The following is a 20,710-nucleotide window of genomic DNA, read 5'->3' as shown; positions in this document are numbered from 1 at the left end:
GACTTTAGCACCCCATTCACAGCAATGAACAGATCACCTAAGCAGAAGATCAACAAGGAAACAAGGGCTTTGAATGACACACTAGACCAGATGGACTTACCATATATTTAGAGCATGTCATCTGAAAGCAACAAAATATACATTCTTCTCGAATGCACATGAAACATTCTCCAGATTAGATCACATACTGGGTCACAAATCAGGTCCCAACAGAGACTGAGATTGTTCCATGCATATTTTCAGACCACAATGCTTTAACACTTGAACTCAATCACAACAGAAAATTTGGAAGGAACACAAATACATGGAGGTTAAAGAGCATCCTACTAAAGAATGAATGGGTAAACCAGAAAATTAAAGATTTTTAAAAATACATGGAAACAAATAAAAAGGAAACACGACAGTTCAGAACTATCGGAATGCAGCAAAGGTGGTCCTAAGAAGGAAGTCTATAGCAATACAGGCCTTTCTCAAGAAATGAGAAAAGTCTCAAATATACAACCTAACCCTACACCTAAAGGAGCTAGAAAAAAGAACAGCAAATAAAGCCTAAACCAAGCAGGAAAAGAGAAATAATAAAGACTAGAGCAAAAATCAATGATATACATATCAAAATAAAAACAGTAAAGCAGATCAACGAAACTAGGAGATGCTACTTTGAAAGAATTAATAAAATTGATAAACCCATACCCAGACTTATCAGAAAGAAAAGATAAAGTACACAAATAAATAAAATTATAAATGAAAGAAGAGAGATCACAACCAACATCAAATACAAACTGGGTGGCTCAGCCATTAAGCATCTGCCTTCGGCTCAGGTCATGGTCCCAGGGTCCTGGGATCGAGCCCCTCATCGGGCTCCCTGCTTGGCAGGAAGCCTGCTTCTCCCTCTCTCACTCCCCCTGCTTGTGTTCCTGCTCTCGCTATCTCTCTGTCAAATAAATAAATAAAATCTTCACAAAAAACAAAAAATTAAAAAAAAAGACATATTATGAGCAACTATATGCCAACAAATTAGGCAATCTGGAAGAAATGGATGCATTCTTAGAAATATAAACTACCCCAACTGAAACAAAAAAATGGAAAACCTGAATAGACCCACAACCAGCAAAGAAATTGAAACAGTAATCTAAAATCTCCCAACAAACAAGAGTCCAGAACCAGATGGACTCCCAGTGGAATTCTACCAAACATTTAAATAATTACTACCTATTCTTCTGAAACTGTTTCAAAAAATAGAAATGGAAAATTCCAAAAACGGTTCTATGAGGCCAGCATTTCCTCAATCCCAAAACCAAAGACCCCACCAAAAAGGAGAATTATGACCAATATCCCTGATGAACAATGATGCAAAACTTCTCACCAAGATACTAGTCAACAGGATCCGACGGTACAAAGGATTATATGAGATGCCTGGAAATAAACCTACCCAAGGGGTAAAGAACCTGTACTCTGAAAACTAGAGAATACTTATGAAAGAAATTGAGGAAGACACAAAGAAATGGAACAACATTCCATGTTCATGGATAGGAAGAACAGATTATTTTTTAAATGTCTATGCTAGGGCGCCTGGGTGGCTCAGTTGGTTAAGCGACTGCCTTTGGCTCAGGTCATGATCCTGGAGTCCCAGGATCGAGCCCCACATTGGGCTCCCTGCTCAGCGGGGAGTCTGCTCCTCCCTCTGACCCTCCTCCCCCTCGTGTTCTCGCTCTCTCTCAAATAAATAAATAAAATATTTAATAAAATAAAATAAAATAAAATGTCTATGCTACCCAAAGCAATCTACACATTTAATGCAATCCCTATCAAAATACCATCAACATTTTTCACAGAGCTGGAACAAATAATCCTAAAGTTTGTATGGAACCACAAAAGATCCCGAATAGCCAAAGGAATGTTGAAAAAGAAAACCAAAGCTGGAGGCATCACAATTCAAGACTTCAAGCTGTATTACAGAGCTGTAATCATCAAGACACTATAGTACTGGCACAAAAAAAACAGACACACACATCAATGGAACAGAACAGAGAACCCAGAAATGGACCCTCTACTCTATGGTCAACTACTCTTCAACAAAGCAGAAAAGAATATCTACTGGAAAAAGGATAGTCTCATCAACAAATGGTGTTGGGAAAATTGGACAGCCACATGCAGAAGAATGAAACTGGACCACTTTCTTACACCATACACAAAAATAAAATCAAAATGGATGAAAAACCTATATGTGAGTCAGTTATCCATCAAAATGTTGAAGGAGAACACACGCAGCAACCTCTCTGGCTTTGGCCACAGCACCTTTTTGCTACACACGTCACCAAAGACAAGGGAAACAAAAGCAAAAATGAAATATTGGAACTTCCAGATAAAAAGCTTTTGCACAGCAATGGAAACAATCAACAAAACTAAAAGGCAAGCTACCAAATGGGAGAATTTATTTGCAAATGACATTACAGATAAAGGGCTAGTATCCAAGATCTATAAACAACTTCTCAAACTCAACACCCAAAAAACAAAAACAAAAAAACCCAGTGAAGAAATGTGTAGAAGACATGAACAGATATTTCTCCAAAGAAGACATAAAGAGGGTCAAAAAACACATGAAAAAATGTTCCACACTGAGATACTACCTTATACCAGTCAGAATGGCTAAAATTAACAAATCAGGAAACAACAGATCCTGGCAAGTATGCGGAGAAAAGGGAACCCTCTTACACCGCTGGTGGGAATGCAAACTGGTACAGCCACTCTGGAAAAGGTATGGAGGTTCCTCAGGAAGTTGAAAACAGAGCTACCCTACGACCCAGCAACTGCAGTACTGGGTATTTACCCCAAAGATACAAATGTAGTGATCCAAAGGGGCACCTGCACCCCCATGTTTATAGCAAAAATGTCCACAATAGCCAAACTATGGAAAGAGCCCAGATGCCCATCAACAGATGAATGGATAAAGATGTGGTATATATATCACACACAATGGAATACTACTCAGCCATCAAAAAAAAAAAAAGAAATCTTGCCATTTGCAACAACGTGAACGTGGATGGAACTACAGGGTATTATGTTAAGTGAAATAAGTCAGAGAAAAACAATTATCATCATATGATTTCACTCAGATGTAGAACTTAAGAAACAAAACAGAGGATCATAGGGGAAGGAAGGGAAAAACAAAATAAGATGAAATCAGAGAGAGAAACAAACGATAAGAGACTCTTAACTATAGGAAACAAACTGAGGGTTGCTGGAGGGGAGTGGGGTGAAGGGATGGGGTAACTGGGTAATGGGCATTAAGGAGGGCACTGGATGTTATATGCAACTCATGAATCACGAAACCCTACCTCTGAAACTAATAATATAGTATATGTTAATTAACTGAATTTAAATAATAATAAACAGAAAATATAACAACCATATATATATATGTTCCCAACATCTGAGCACCAAAACATATTAAGGAAATACTAATAGGTCTTAAGAGAGAAACAGACAACAATACAATAAGTAGGGGACTTCAATACCCCACTATTCACAGTGGATATATTGTCCAGACAGAAAATCAAGGAAACATTGGCATTGAACCATATTTTAGAATAAATGGGCTTAACAGACACATATAAAACATTCCACACAACACACATTCTTCTCAAGTGCATGTGGAACATTCTCCAGGATACATCATATAATAAGCCACAAAACTATTATTACCAAATTTAAGAACACTGAAATCATACCAACTATCTTCTCTGACCACATGGCATAAATTTGAAATCAATAAGAAGAAAGGGAGTATATCTTCAAATATACGGAAACTAAACAGCACATTTCTAAACAACACATGATTCAAAGAAGGAATCAAAAAGGATATAAAAAGTAACCTCAAAAGAGATGAATGTAAAAGTATAATGTATCAAAATTTGGGGGATAAGCAAAAGCAGTTCTGAGAGGAAAGTTTATAGCAATAAACCCATATCTTAAAAAATTAGATCTCAAATAAACAATCTAACTTTACACCTTAAGGAACTAAAAAAAGAGCAACTAATTAAGCCCAAAGTTAGGGGAAGGAAATAATAAAAATCAGAGCAGAAATAAAAATAGGAACCAGAAAAACAACAGAAAGGATGAATCCATGAAACTTAAAGCTGGTTTGTTGAAAAGATTAAAAAACTGACAAACCTTTAACTAGACTAAGAAAAAAAGACAGAAGACTCAAATAAAAAAAATTAGAAATGGAAGAGGAGACATTACAATTCGTATTACAGAAATACATAATTATAAGAGACTACTATAAATAATTATATGCCAACAAATTACATAACCTAGAAATGGGTACATTTCTAGAAACACACAAGATTCTACCAAGACTGAATTAGGAAGAAATATAAAAATCTGAACAGAGCAGTAACAAGTCATGAGATTGAGTCAGTTATCAAAAAATTCCAACAGAGAAAACTCCAGGGCCAGACAGCTTTATTAGTGAATTCTACTGAACATTTAAAGAATTAACACCAATTCTCCTCAAAGTGTTCCAAAATATGGAGGAAGAGGAAGCACTTCTAAACTCATTCTACAAAGCCAGTATTACCTTGATACCAATACCAGATAGACATCACAACTACAGACCAATATCCCTGATGAATATAGATAAAAAAAATTCTCAACATGTATTAGCAAACCAAATTCAAGAACAAATTAAAAGGATCATATACTATGACCAAATCGGATTCATCCCTGGGATGCAAGGATAGTTCAATGTATGCAAGTGAATAAATGTAATCCACCACATCAGATCAAAATCACATGATTATCTCAATGGATGCAGAAAAAACATCCTTTCGTGATAAAAAAAACATTCAATAGACTTGGTATAGAAAGAACATACCTCAACATAATAAAAGCCATATACAAGAAACCCACAGCTAAGATTATATTCAATGGAGAAAAATTGAAAGAATTTCCTCTGAGATCAGGAACAAAACAAGATTGGCTATGCTCACCTATTCAATATAGTACTGGAAGTCCTAGCTAGAGCAATTGGGCAAGACAAAGACATAAAAGGCATCCAAATCAGAAAAGAAGTAGAGGCACTGGGGTGGCTCAGTTGGTTAAGTGACTGCCTTCAGCTCGGGTCATGATCCTGGAGTCCCAGGACGGAGTCCTGAACTGGGCTCCCTGTTCAACAGGGAGTCTGCTTCTCCCTCTGACCCTCCCCCCTCTAGTGCTCTCTCTCTCTCTCTCTCTCTCTCTCTCTCTCTCTCATTCTCTCTCAAATAAGTAAATCTTAAAAAAAAAAGTAAAACTGTCACTATTTGCTGATTCTGATCTTAAACACAGAAAAATCGCAGAGTCCATCAAAAAAAAAACATAGGAATTAATCAACGATTTCACATAAGTTGGTTACAAATCAACTTACAGAAATCAGTGGCTTCCTTTACACTAATGATGAAGCACTGGGAAAAGAAATAAGAAAACTATCCCAATCACAATAGCATCAAAAGCAATAAAATACTTAGTAATAAATTTAACCAAAGAAGTGAAAGATCTGCACAATGAAAACTATAAGACTTTGATAAAAGATACTGAGCAAGACACAAACAAGTGGAAAGATATCCCATGTCATGAATCAGAAGAATAAATATTATATAAATGGCCATACTGCCCAAAGCCATCTGCACATTCAACACAAACCCCATCAAAATACCAAAAGCATTCTTCACAAAAATAGAATAACAATCCTAAAATTTGTGTGGAACCACAAAAGACCCCAAATAGTCAAAGCAATCCTGAGAAGAAAGAACAAAGCTGAAGGCATCACACTTCCTGATTTCAAACTATACTGCAAAGTCATAGTAATAAAAATAGTACAGAACCATAAAAACAGACACATCGACCAAAAGAACTGAATAGAGAGTCCAGAATTAAATCCTGGCATATACAATCAACCAATAATCAACAAGACAGACAAGAACACCCAGTGAGGAACAACAACAAACATGCCTGGAAAACTGGATAACCACATGCAGAGCAATGAAATTGGACCTCTATCTCATACCACACACAAAAATTCAAAACTTAAGACTTAAACATAAAACTTGATTCCACAAAACTCCTAGAAGAAAACATAGGGGAGAAATTCATCAATACTCATCTTGGCAATGATTTTTGGATGATGCCAAAAGCACACATAGCAAAAGCAAAAATCAACAAATGAGACTACATCAAACTCAAAGCTTCTGCACAGTAAAAGAAACAAGTAAGAAAAAGGAGATGGCACACTAAAGAATGAGAGAAAATATTTGCAAACTACATATTAGAAAAGAGATTAATATACAAAATGCATAAAGAACATAATTTAATAAGAAAACAACAAACAATCCAATTAAAACATGGGCAGAAAAATTAAATAGACATTTTTCCAAAGAGGGCATCAAAATGACCACTGGGCACGTGAATAAATGCTTAACATCACTAATCATTAGGGAAATGCAAACAAAAACTACAATGAGATATCACCTCACACCTGTTAGGAAGAGACAAGTACTAGGGAGGATGTTATTGAAAAGGAACACTTATACACTGTTAGTGGGAATGTAAGTAAGTCCAAAGACTACATTAGACAATATGGAGGTTTTTCAAAAAATTAAAAATATATCTACCATACAATCAGCAATTCCACTTCTAGTTATATACTCAAGGAAAATACAAATAGGATTTTGTTGAGATATATGCACACCCATGTTTATCAGACATTATTCAAAATAGCCAAGATGGGGAAACAACCCAAATACCCATTGATGGGTGAAAGAACTTTTTTAAAAAAAGATGTGGCATATAGAGACACAATGGAATATTACTTGGTCATGAGAAAGGAGGATCTGCCATTTGTGACAAAATGGATAGACACTGAGTACAGTATGCTAAGCGGATAAGTCAGACAGAGACAAGTACTATATGATATCACCAATGTGGAATCTATAAAAATCAACCTTGGAAAACAACAGAGGGTAAAATAGTGGTTACCACATGATGGGGAGTGAGGGAAAAGATTTATAGTGTTTAAGGGTAGAAACTTTAACATTAGTAAAATAAGCCATAAAGATGTGATGCACAATATAATGACTATAAACAATAATATTGTACTATAATATGATAAATACTGCTTCAAATGGCAATCAAATTATATAAATGTGTCAAAGTAACATGCTGTATACCTTAAATTAACAAAGTGTAACATGTCAAATTTATCAAATAAAAAATAGATGGGAGTCACAATCTTTTTTAAATAAACAAACAAATAAAAAACCCCACAAGGCTTCTGGTAATACTAGGTATTTTAAAAAAGAAAGTGATAAGTCAGGTTACTTAATGGAAGAAAATATTTGCCAATTATATATTTGACAAGGGTTTACTAACTAGAATATATTTTTAAAAAATCCAAAGAGAAAAAAAACCCAATTAAAAAATCAATAAAGGACTTAAGTAGCCATTTCTTCAAAGAAGATATATAAATGACAAGGAAAACATGGTTATCATCATTAGTCATTAGGGAAATAAATACCCAAACCACGTTAATATACTACTTTATACCCATTAGGATTGTTACAATAAAGTTTCTTTTAAAAAGGAAAATAGGGGTGCCTGGGTGACTCAGTCGTTAAGCATCTGCCTTCGGCTCAGGTCATGATCCCAAGGTCCTGGGATCGAGCCCCCCATGCTCCGTGGGAAGCCTGCTTCTCCCTCTCCCACTCCCCCTGCTTGTGTTCCCTCTCTTGCTATCTCTCTGTCAAATAAATCAATAAAATCTTTAAAAAAAATAAAAATAAAAAGGAAAATAAATGATGGTGAGGAAGTAGAGAAAGTGGAACACTGTGCATTGCTGGTGAGAATGTAGAATAATGCAATCACTATGGAAAACAGGTTAGTGGTTTCTCAGTGAGTTAAATATAGAATTGCCATATGACCCAGTAATCCCAGTCCTTGGTATATACCCTAGAGAATTTAAAACAGGTACTCAAACTAATATTTGTACACCAATGTTCTTAGCAGCAATATTCACGATAGCCAAAGGGTGGAAAAACTCAAATATCCATCAACAGATGAACTGATAAATAATTTTGGTATATTCATACAACAGAATATTATTCGGCCATAAAAAAGAATGAAGTAGTGATATATGCTTCAGTGTGGATGAACCTCAAAAACATTATTCTAAGCAAGAACCAAACACAAAAGGTCACAAACTGTATGATTCCGTTTATATGAAATATTCAGAACAGGTAAACTTACTGAAACAGAGAGAAGACTGGTATTCCTGAGGTGTGGGGTAGGGGGGATTTTGGAGTGGATGCTTAATGATATGGTGTTTCCTTTTTGATGATGATTATGTTTTGAAATGAAGCAGAAGTGGTGGCTATACAACATGCTACTATGTACTGTCACTGAAATTACTTTAGAAAGTTAATTTTATATTATGTGAATTTCACCTCAATAAAATTTTTTTAAATAAATCAAGAGATCTGGGGCACCTGAGTGGCTCAGTTAAGCATCTGCCTTCAGCTCAGGTCATGATCCTAGGGTCCTGAAATCGAGCCCTGCATCAGGCTCTCTGCTCAGTGGGGAGTCTGCTTCTCCCTCTCACTCTGCCTGCCACTCTGCCTACTTGTGCGCATTCGCTCAAATAAAAAAACATAAATCTTAAAAATAAATAAATAAATTGAGAGATGTGATGACCAACTGCATGTAGCTAAGAAGTATATGTGGCAAGGATAACAGATACTGAAGTTTCTTTGAACAATTAAGTGGGTAGACACCCCAATAAGAGAAAAGAATCACAACAATCAAACTGCATCAATTTAACAACATGTTAAAATGTATGGTCCAATAAAATAAGAAAAGAATAAGAAAAAATAAATGGGTAATGTCTCACACTTTTTCTTCCATAACTGACTGCTACTTATGGCCAGTGCCCTGTGCCATATCCTTGGTGAGATAAGCAACTTTAATCATTAAAGTACTATTCTAATACATTTTGTATATTTATTTATCATTTTGGTATATTAAACAATTAACATACTTTTACTTGAGACAAAAAAAAATATAATCATCCCTTTGACCCCAGTGTATTATTTTAGTTATTTTTTAAAGAAAATCGGTAGCAACTGGACTGCTAACAACTAAAAGTGGAAGATTACAAAATAATGGGTTTCACCATTTATACAGATTAAGTGGCTTGTATGAGACTAAATGACCTGACATCAGAGGACTTTCCAAATAAAGGGGCACACATAGGTTTTCTTGAAAAGGACTTCAAAAAGTAGAATAATAATTTCAAATTCAGAAGGTGACACTAGTGTTAATGGGCCTCCCCTATCTCACCAGTAATTGCCTCTCTACTCATTCTACCCTGACTACTTTGACTCTAACTTCTTGTCAGTTCCTGCTTACTCTCCTCAAGTGATCAGTTTCTCCAGCTCCCTATTGAAGGGCTAGTTTTAAACTCCAGTCATATCATCAGAGCCCTGGAATCTCCTCTTTTAAACTGTCATAACAGACAGCCCTTTCCAGCCCTGTCAGAAGGCAATACCTGCAAAAGTTAGAATGTTTAGGAAAATAAAATCCACAGTGTGACATTTCTTAGGATAAAACAAGTCACCTAAGTTAGTCTTTCTTAGGCTATAACTTGGTGAACCTGGGACCAATTCTAAAATTTGTATTTAAATGCTGTACCAATGGAAAAGGGTACATTCAATCAAATGGAAAGCAAACACTCACACTTTATTTTATAAAAGAAATTGAGTGGATGTAGGCTTGATTCTTTTGTGTAAAGATACAGAAATGGTCAGAAGAAGAGAGAGTAAAGTTGTATGACCATCATCTTATTATCAACTTTAGTTCTATAAGAAGCCTTCTTTCATCTCCTTGGATAACCTCTGAAATAGAGCTGACAGCCATGGAATGTTCAACAACCTAGATGTCTCACAGGCGTTTAAGGTAAAACAGAGGAGACTGTTCCCACATGAGCGTATCAGGGGAACCAAGACTGGCAGAGTCTTCCATTCTTTCAGAAAGAGCACAAATCCCAGATGCCTCTGTCATAGCTGCTGTAACTACAGCAGCCAGAGAAGAAAAAAGGGGTAAGATTTTTCTGGAGCACCAAAGATGTCTTTTTGGCTTTGGAACTCAAAAATTAAATCCCTCCCAAAATATTTATAATCTGAAAAACATTTTCATTATAATGTTTTAAAAATTGCTGGTATTTGAAAATGAAAAATAAACTGTGACAAAACTACTGAAATAAATCCATGAGATATAAATCTTATCGTTCCATTCCAATTTCTCATTCTAATTTCTCTTGTGGGTTCATTTCTTCATACTTTCTAATAATTTTTACAACTACCCATACTATTTTTTTCTTCTTGCCCCAGAAATGTAGATTCAGAGTGAAGAGAAAATGAAATTTCCTTGTGTTGCTTTAATTTTAATATAGTACCTCTAACTGCTCTCCAAATCAGCATCCAATGCTGGTTCTGTACCAAACATTCCAAGGTGACATCAACAACTCACTGTACATCAACAACCCACTATACTTTTTCAATCTAATACTCTAACAGAAAACTCATTCTTAAGAAAAATCAGTTCTCTGTTTATCAAAACTACAATGAGATATCACTTTACACCTGTCAGAATGGCTAAAATGAACAATACAAGAAACAACAGGTGTTGGCAAGGATGCAGAGAGGAACACTTTTGCACTGTTGGTGGGAATGCAAACTGGTGTAGCCACTCTGGAAAACAGTATGGAAGTTCCTCAAAAAGTTAAAAATAGAGCTACTCTACAACCCAGCAATTGCACTAATGGGTATCTACCCCAAAGATACAAATGTAGTGATCCAAAGGGGCACCTGCACCCCCATGTTTATAAGCAAAAATGTCCACAATAGCCAAACTATGGAAAGAGCCCAGATGTTCATTGACGGATGAATGGATAAAGATGTGGTGTGTGTGTGTGTCTATATATATATATATATATTTGCAACAACATGGATGGAACTACAGGGTATTATACTAAGTGAAATAAGTCAGTCAGAGAAAGACAATTATCATATGATTTCACTCATAGGTAGAACTTAAGAAACAAAACAAACAAGCAAAGGAAAAAAAAAGAGAGAAACAATCCAAGAAACAGACTCTTAACTATAGAGAACAAATTAATGGTTTCCAGAAGGGAGATGGGTGGGGGGGGGGGGGGTTAAATAGGTGATGGGAGTATGAAGTGCACTTGATGTGATGAGCACCGGGTGTTATATGTAAGTGTTGAATCACTATATCATACACTTAAAATTAATATTACACTGTATGTTAACTAAAATTTAAATAAAAACTTAAAAATAATTTTTAAATTTTTCTTTATAATACTGTTATAGGCTGAAATGTGCCCCCCCCAAATTCACACATTGAAGTCCAATATGCTCACAGACTAGGCATGTAGCATCATGTATGAAGTATCTCTTATAATATTTCTCCAACTAATTGAATTGTCCTTTTATTGTAGTAGGGGTTCGCTATACAATCTGGATACAAGTCCTTTACACATAAATGCTCTCTCTTAATGGTGGTCATTTTTTTTATTGTGATTAATTTTAATTTACAGTAGTTTTAATATTTGTTGCTTTTGTAGCCTACCAAAGAAAGCTTAGCCTATTCTCTACTTTTTCTTCTAGAAGCTTTCCGGCTTAACTTTCACATTTAGATCCATGATCCATCTTAAGTTTTGTGTATGTGAGATAAGGGGTCAAGGTGAATTTTTTATCTATGTGAATATCTAATCATTCCAGCACTATTTGTTTAAAAACCATTGTTTCCCCCATTGGAATGCTTTGTCAAAAATAATTTCTCAACTCTTATTCTGTTCCATTGATCTATCTGTATATCTTTATCCACTATCACAATCTTGATTACTGTAGCATTAGAGTAAGTCAGGTAGTGTAAGTTAATGAAGTAATTCTTCTTCAACACTGCTCTACAAAACCTAGATCCTTCATATTTCCATATGAATTTCATACTCAGCCTGTCCATTTCCACCTAAAGAGAAGAGGCCTGCTAAGATAATGACTTAGCCACATCAAGGTGGGTGGGAGAGGCGGTGACGCAGTCCTGCCATAAACCTCACCTCAGTGCAGTAAACCACAAACGGGGGGGAACTAACAAACCAAGAGCTTCCCCCTGCGGAGCCAAAGGTTTGTACCCCACATCAGGTACCCCAACTTTTCCAATCTGCACCTGAAAGATTATATTCAAAACATGTGGCTTTCAAAGCCAACTGGCCTTGGATCCACAAAACCCACAGAGCTGTACCAAACTGAGAAACATCTCTTAAAGTGATCATGTTCAGACTCACTCACATCCTGCAGCCCAGCCCAGAAAGAGCTCTTTGAAAAGCACCCAGACTCTATGTCAAAGAAATACATTTGCTAATCTTAGAGTACCATCTGAGAGGCCACAGCCTGTTGGGATACTCTCAGGGGAAGGAGGTGCTGCTGAGTGCCATTGTTAAGTTCTCCCTCTAACTTACTAAAGCTAGTAGGTCCCTTTTTTCTTTTAAGGTTAGACTTCTTTTTTTAATTTTATTATGTTAGTCACCATACAATACATCATTAGTTTTTGATATGGTGATCCATGGTCCATTGTTTTCGTGTAACACCCAGTGCTCCATGTAATACATGCCCTCCTTAATACCCATCACCAGGCTAACCCATCCCCCCACCCCCTTCCCCTCGAAAACCCTGTTTGTTTCTCAGAGTCCATACTCTCTCATAGTTCATCTCTCCCTCCGATTTCCCTCTCTTCATTTTTTGCTTCCTTCTCCTAATGTCCTCCATGCTATTCCTTATGTTCCACAAATAAGTGAAACCATATGATAATAGACTTTCTCTGCTTGACTCATTTCACTTAGCATAATCTCCTCCAGTCCCATCCATGTTGATGTAAAAGCTGGGTACTCATCCTTTCTGATGGCTGAGTAATATTCCATTGTATATATGGACCACATCTTCTTTATCCATTCATCTGTTGAAGGGCATCTAGACTCTTTCCACAGTTTGGCTATTATGGACATTGCTGCTATGAACATTGGGGTGCATATGGCCCTTCTTTTCACTACATCTGTGTCTTTGGGGTAAATAACCAGGAGTGCAATTCCTGGGTCATAAGGTAGGTCTATTTTTAAATTTTTGAGGAACCTCCACACTGTTTCCCAAAGGGGCTGTACCAACTTGCATTCCCACCAACAGTGTAAGACGGTTCCCCTTTCTCCACCACCTCTCCAACATTTGTTTCCTGTCTTCTCAATTTTTGCCATTCTAACTGGTGTAAGGTGGTTATCTCAATGTGGTTTTGATTTGAATTTCCCTGATGGCTAATGATGATAAACATTTTTTCATGCGTTTGTTACCATTTTTGTATGTCTTCTTTGGAGAAGTGTCTTTTAATATCTTTTGCCCATTTTTTGACTTATTTGTTTTTGGGTGTTGAGTTTGAGTTCTTTATAAATCTTGGATACCAGCCCTTTATCTATAGTGTCATTTGCAAATATCTTCTCCCATTCTGTGGGTTGCCTCTTTGTTTTGTTGACTGTCTCCTTTGCTGTGAGACAGCTTTTTATCTTGATGAGGTCCCAAAAGTTCATTTTTGCTTTTGTTTCACTAGCTTTTGCAGATGTATCTTGAAAGAAGTTGCTGTGGGCAATGTCAAAAAGGTTATGGCCTATGTTCTCCTCTAGGATGTTGATGGATTCCTGTCTCACACTGAGGACTTTCATCCACTTTCAGTTTATCTTTGTGAATGGTGTTAGAGAATGGTCGAGCTTCATTCTTCTGCATGTGGCTGTCCAGTTTTCCCAGTACCATTTATTGAAGAGACTGTCTTTTTTCCATTGCATGTTTTTTCCTGCTTTGTCAAAGATTATTTGACCATAGAGTTAAGGGTCCACATCTGGGTTCTCTATTCTGTTCCATTGGTCTATATGTCTGTTTTTGTGCCAGTACCATGCTGTCTTGGTGATCACAGCTTTGTAATATAGCTTGAAATCGGGCAACGTGATACCCCCAGCTTTGTTTCTCCTTTTCAACATTTCCTTAGCAATTTGGGGTCTCTTCTGATTCCATACAAATATTAGGATTGTTTGTTCCAGCACTTTGAAAAACGTCATTGGAATTTTGATCGGGATGGCAATGACGGTATAGATTGCTCTGGGTAGCACAGACATTTTAACAATGTTTATTCTTCTGATCCATGAGCATGGAATATTTTTGCATCTTTTTGTGTCTTCTTCAATTTCTTTCATGAGTGTTCTGTAGTTCCTAGAGTATAGATCCTTTACCTCTTTGGTTAGGTTTATTCCGAGGTATCTTATGGTTTTTGGTGCTATTGTAAATGGAATCGTTTCTCTAATTTCTATTTCTACATTTGTGTTGTTAGTGTATAAGAAAGCAACTGATTTCTGTGCCTTGATTTTGTATCCTGCCACATTACCGAATTGCTGTATGAGTTCTAGTAATTTGGGGATGGAGTCTTTTGGGTTTTCCACATAAAGAATCATGTCATCTGCAAAAAGACAGAGTTTGACTTCTTCTTTGCCAATTTGGATACCTTTTATTTTTTTTGTTGTCTGATTGCTGTTCCTAGGACGTCTGGTACTATGTTGAACAACAGTGGCAAGAGTGAGCATCCTTGACATGTTCCTGACCTTAAGGGAAAGGCTCTCAGCTTGTCCCCATTGAGGATGATATACACTGTGGGTTTTTCATAGATGAATTTTATGAACTTGAGGAATGTTCCCTCTATCTCTATACTGTGAAGAGTTTTAATCAGAAAAGGATGATGTATTTTGTCAAATTTTTTTCTGCATCAATTGAGAGGACCATATGGTTCTTCTCCCTCCTCCTATTAATGTGTTCTATCACACTGATTGATTTGTGAATGTTGAACCACACTTGCATCCCGGGGATAAATCCCACTTGGTTGTGGTGGATCATCCTTTTAATGTACTGTTGGATCCTATTAGCTAGGATTTTGTTGAGGATTTTGGAATCCATATTCATCAGGGATATCGGTCTGAAATTCTCCTTTGGATAGGGTCTTTGCCTGGTTTGGGGATTAAGGTAATACTGGTCTCATAGAATGAGTTTGGAAGTTTTCCTTCTGTTTCTATTTTTTGAAACAGCTTCAGTAGAATAGGTATTATGTCTTCTTTGAATGTTTGGTAGAATTCCCCAGGGAATCCATCAGGCCCTGGACTCTTGTTTTTTGGGAGGTTTTTGATCACTGCTTCAATCTCGTTACTAGTTATTGGCCTATTTGGGTTGTCAATTTCTTCCTGTTTCAGTCTTGGCAGCTTATAGGTTTCCAGGAAGGCCTCCATTTCATCCAGATTGCTCAGTTTATTGGCATATAGTTGTTGATAATTTCTGATAATTGTTTCTATTTCCTTGGTATTAGTTGTGATCTCTCCCATTTCATTCATAATTTTATTAATTTGGGTCCTTTCTCTTTTCTTTTGGATAAGTCTGGCCAGTGGTTTATCGATCTGATTCTTTCAAAGAACCAACTTCTAGTTTCATTGATCTGATCTACTGTGTTTCTGATTTCTAATTCATTGGTCTCTGCTCTAATTTTAATTATTTCTCTTCTAATGCATGGCTTCAGCATCGTTTGTTGCTTTTTCTCTAGTTCTTTAAGGTGTACAGTTAGTTGATGAATTCAGGATTTTTCTATTTTTGTGAGTGAGGCTTGGATGGCTATGTATTTCCCCCTTAGGACCGCCTTTGCAGTATCCCATAGGTTTTGGACCGATGTTTTTTTGTTCTCATTGATTTCCATGAATTGTTTAAGTTCTTCTTTGATTTCCTGGTTGACCCAAACATTCTTGAGCAGAGTGGTCTTTAGCTTCCAAGTGTTTGAATTTCTGCTAAATTTTTTCTTGTGATTGAGTTCCAGTTTTAAAGCATTGTGGTCTGAGAATATGCAGGAAATAATACCAATCTGTTGGTATCGGTTGAGACCTGATTTGTGACCCAGTATGTGGTCTATTCTGAAGAAAATCCCATGTGTGCTTGAGAAGAATGAGTATTCTGTTGTCTTAGTGGGGAATGTTCTGTATATATCTAGGAGGTCCATCTGGTCCAGTGTATCATTCAAAGCTCTTGTTTCCTTGTTGATTTTCTGCTTATATGATCTGTCCATTGCTGAGAGTGGAGTATTGAGGTCTCCTACAATTAACGTATTGTTATCCATATGACTCTTTATTTTGGTTAACAGCTGGCTTATGTACATGGCTGCTCCCATGTTGGGAGCATAGATATTTACAATTGGTACATCTTCTTGTTGGACAGACCCTTTAAGAATGATATAGTGTCCTTCTGTGTCTCTAACTACAGACTTCAGTTTAAAATCTAACTTGTCTGATAGAAGAATTGCTACCCCAGCTTTCTTCTGAGGTCTGCTGGCATGGAAGATGGATCTCCATCCCTTCACTTTCAGTCTGGATGTACCTTTAGGTTCAAAATGAGTCTCTTGTAGGCAGCATATGGATGGGTCCTGTCTTTTTATCCAATCTGCAACCCTGTGCCGTTTTATGGGAGCATTTAGGCCATTCACGTTGAGAGTGATTATTGAAAGATATGAATTAATGGTCATCGTGTTGCCCGTGAAGATGTTGTTTTTATAGACTGTCCCTGTAAATTTCTGTTGTATATCACTCCTGGGGTCTTTCTCCTTTTATAGAACCCCCCTTAATATTTCTTGCAGGGCCAGCTTAGTGGTCACATATTCTTTCAGTTTCTGCCGGTCGTGGAAGCTCTGCATCTCTCCATCCATTCTAAATGACAGCCTTGCCAGATAAAGTATTCTTGGCTGCATATTCTTCTCATTTAGTACCCTGAATATGTCTTGCCAGGTCTCTGTGGATAGGTCTGACGTTATTCTGATGTTCCTCCCTCTGTACGTAAGGAATCTCTTCCCCCTAACTGCCCTTAAGATGGTTTCCTTGGTTCTAAGATCTGCGAGTTTTACTATTACATGCCGGGGTGTTGGCCTGTTTTCCTTGATCTTGGGAGGGGTCCTCTCTGCCTCTAGGACAGGAATGTTTGTTTCATTCCCCAGATTAGGGAAGTTCTCAGCTACGATTTGCTCAAATACATCTTCTACTCCTCTCTCTCTCTCCACTCCCTCCAGGATTCCAATTATTCTGACATTGGAACACTTCATGGTGTCAGTTATTTCTCTGATTCTATTTTCATGGATTCTGAGCTGTTTTTCCCCGGCCTCCTCTTTTCCCTTTTCATCTAGTATATTGTCTTCCAGGTCGCTTATTCGTTCTTCTGCCTCACTTACCCTAGCTGTTAGATTATCTAGATTGGATTGGATCTCACTGATAGCATTTTTAAGTTCTGCCAATTCAGCTTTCATTTCTGCCCTTAGAGACTCTATGTTGCCATTAATTGATTTCTGCATTCTAGCCATTGTCTTCACAATTGATAGCCTGAATTCCATCTCCAACATCTTGGTTATAACCGCATCCATTGGTAAATCTGCAGCATAAGTTGTGATCTCTGAGTCTTTTCTATTTCGGGGGTTCTTCCTCCTAGTCATTCTGTTGACGGGTGGTTGAGGGAATGTATAGAGTCCAAATTATTGACCAGAACGCAAGCAAGATGCACCTGTTTTCTAGGGACCTTAGGGTTGCTGGCCTCTTGTTTTCCCAGCCTGTCTTCTGGGGGAGGGGCCTGCCACGCTATTACTCAGGCAACCCTGTTTGGGCGGAATTTCCCTGCCCCCCGTGGCAGGGGAATGGGCTCAGTGGGGATCAGTTTTGGGGGCTTTTCTTCTCTGGTGGCTTTCCGCATCTTTTCTGCGAGTCAGAGCAGAAGAGACCCATTTCCAACCCTCTGCCTCAGAGCAGAGAGATCGCAATCTGTTCTTCAGTGAGCTCTCCAGGCTACACTGTCTCCGTTTCTGTCAGTGCTGCTATAAACTGCAGCGTCCTGGGTTGTGCGCCTCTCCGCAGCGCCACCAGTCCTGCCTCCAGGTTGGGGCACGTCTCTGCCCTTTGTGCTTCTAAAACCGCCAGCCGCTCCCAGTTCGCACGCGCGACTCACCACTCCGGGTTTCTGCTCCAGGGGCTGCCCTAAAGTCTTTTCCCCGAAGCTACCGGTCTGCGAGTCTATGCCCTGTCCCCAGCGCACGAGACTGTCACTCATTGGTGGTGTAGGATCCCCGTGGCCAGGCACCCTCCCGCTGCTGTTTATCCTCCAATATCTGCCCGTGGAATCAGGGCTCCCTGCTTGATACATCAAAACCAACCGCCTGCGATATTCTGTTGGTAGAGATCCAGATCTTCTTACATCTCAGGCTGACTTCGTGGGTGCTGAGAGTGGTCTGGTAGATATCCAGCTTAATTCCGGGGACCAGTTGAAATAGGGTCCCCTACTCCTCCACCATCTTCTATACTAACCTAACCTTAGACTTTTTTGTTCACCGTGGATGCCATCTTTATCCTCCAACCAGTGCACACCACTTTTGTGCTCTCCCTCTGTGTTGCTAAAGTCAGCAGGAACCATTTTTCTTTTTCCTTAGAGGGTAGGTACCATCTTTGCATGCTCACTCGTCCACACTCTGCAGCACCACTGTCTCCTGAAGGGGAGCTTTTACACACATCTGGTGCCCCAGTTTTTGCAGTTGCAGCCCAGGAATGCTCCTTGATAGCCGGGCTCTGGTGGCCAAGGAGGCTTGTTTTCTTGGATCCCATGGTACTCTACAATTGGACACAATTCTTGGCAGAATACCACCCCCAGGGCTCTGCACACATAGCAGAGTGAAACACACCCCTAGTCTTTCTGAGAAAGTGGCCTATCTGCTTGTCCAAGAAATTTGGCTTGATGGGTAGGTTTCTGGTCTAACACACATTTAGGTGCCCAAAGACATGCTTTCAGGAAAACAGAGGCCACTGGGTACAATCTTTGCACTTTGCCTTGCTCTAACTTACTAGTATCTCTCAGAAAGAAGCTTATACCCTTGTCTGGCACCTTGATTTTTAGAGCTGCTGCCAGGGAACATGTCCACATCACCTGGCTCTAATGGCCATTGGGGTTTACGCTCACAAGTCTCATAAGACTGTCACCAATGGTGAAAGAGTTCTTAAACAGTTACCACACTCAGGGCAAAGCAAGAGGCAAGAGACCCAGGAGCTTTGTGAAAGATGCCTACAAGCAGGCATCATAGCTCCAGCCTGAGGGACAGGCTGCTAATTAAACATACATCTAAGGGCTGATTGTAAACCTGACCAGAGATCTCAGAAGATGGGCACTATGTTCATGTTCACCCTCAGTTGCAATCCAGAGCACCAGTCTCTTAGAAGGGAGCTCTTACATGAGTTTGGTATTCCACTTTTTACATCTGGTGTCCTGGTGTTTGTGGCTGCCACACAGGCGAGGCCCCTTGAATGCTTGGCTCTGGTCAGGCTCTGGCTCTGGCCAGGGGGGCCTGTATTCCTGGCTCCCATAGGACTTTTAACAACTGGAGAGACAGTTCTTTGTAGGGTGCCACTCCCAGGGCACTGAACAAACAGCGAAATGAACCCCCCCCCCCCCCGGCCCCGTCTCTCTGTTGAAAGAGACCCATTTGCTTGTCCCAATGCTTCAGATTGATTAACAGGCTTCAGGTTTGGCATACACCTTAGAGGCTAGGGAGGCACTCACATGGAACATAGGCAGAGGAACATCATCAATGTGCCCTCCCTCTCCCTCACTATAGTTTGCCAGTATCTCCCAGAAAGAAGTTAATACACTAGTCCACAGTGTTGATTTTTGAAACTGTTGTTCACAGCACAACTCCAGATCTTATGTTATGGTGGCCACCAAGGCTTATGCTTGTGGTCCCACAGAACTGTATGTGTAAACATACATAATATATGTTTTGCATACATACACACACACACACACACACATATATGCATACTTTAAAAGCTGTTGCCTAAAGATCTGGCTTCCAATCAGCCTGGATTTAGGCCTTAACTGAGATATTCCCCTCTGGGACATGGATATGTGCCCCTTGGCACATCCTCCGTAACTGGGAGCTACTAACAAAAAATTAGGCTGCTTGGAAAATCATAAAGAGACAACCAAGAACTAGGGAAAGGTTGAACATCAAAGGTTCATCTCCTACAAGAGACATTCTTCCGAGACTGGGAGAGTTGACTGTTTCATTTAATACAGAGAAACAAACAGAAAGAGTCAAGCAAAATGAAGAAACAGGAATGTGTTCCAACTGAAAAAATAAAACTCCCCCCCACCAAAAAACCCTTAATGAAACAGAAGTAAGTAATTAACCTGATGAAAAATTCAAAGTAATGATTATTAAGATGCTTTCTTAAATTTGGAAGAAGAATAGATAAACACAGTGAGAACTTCAAAAAAGAGTTAGAAAATACAAGAAAGTACCAAATGGAAGTCATAGAGCTGAAGAATGCAATAACTAAACCAAAAAATACACTAAAGGGGTTCAACAGCAGATTGGATGAAGCAGAAGAATCAGTGAACTCAAAATAGGGCACTGGAGATCACCCAATCAGAGCAGCAAAAAAAAAATAAGAAAAAAAATGAAGGTAGCCTAAGGGACTAACTGGAAAACATCAAACAGACTTAAAATTCACACTGTATCTGTC

General features: G+C 38.4%; 1 protein-coding gene across 8 annotated transcripts in view; it reads right to left on the bottom strand.

The window, feature by feature from the left end:
- The window catches only part of SPIDR (scaffold protein involved in DNA repair), a 563,099-nt gene that overhangs the window by 447,588 nt on the left and 94,801 nt on the right, over nt 1-20,710 (bottom strand). The gene's annotated exons all lie outside the window — the stretch shown is intronic.

This window comes from Zalophus californianus, chromosome 4 (genome assembly GCF_009762305.2).
Source record: "Zalophus californianus isolate mZalCal1 chromosome 4, mZalCal1.pri.v2, whole genome shotgun sequence".
NCBI classification, from domain to species: domain Eukaryota; kingdom Metazoa; phylum Chordata; class Mammalia; order Carnivora; family Otariidae; genus Zalophus; species Zalophus californianus.
Note: the sequence above shows the minus strand (reverse complement) of the source record. Positions and strands in the feature narration are given on the sequence as shown.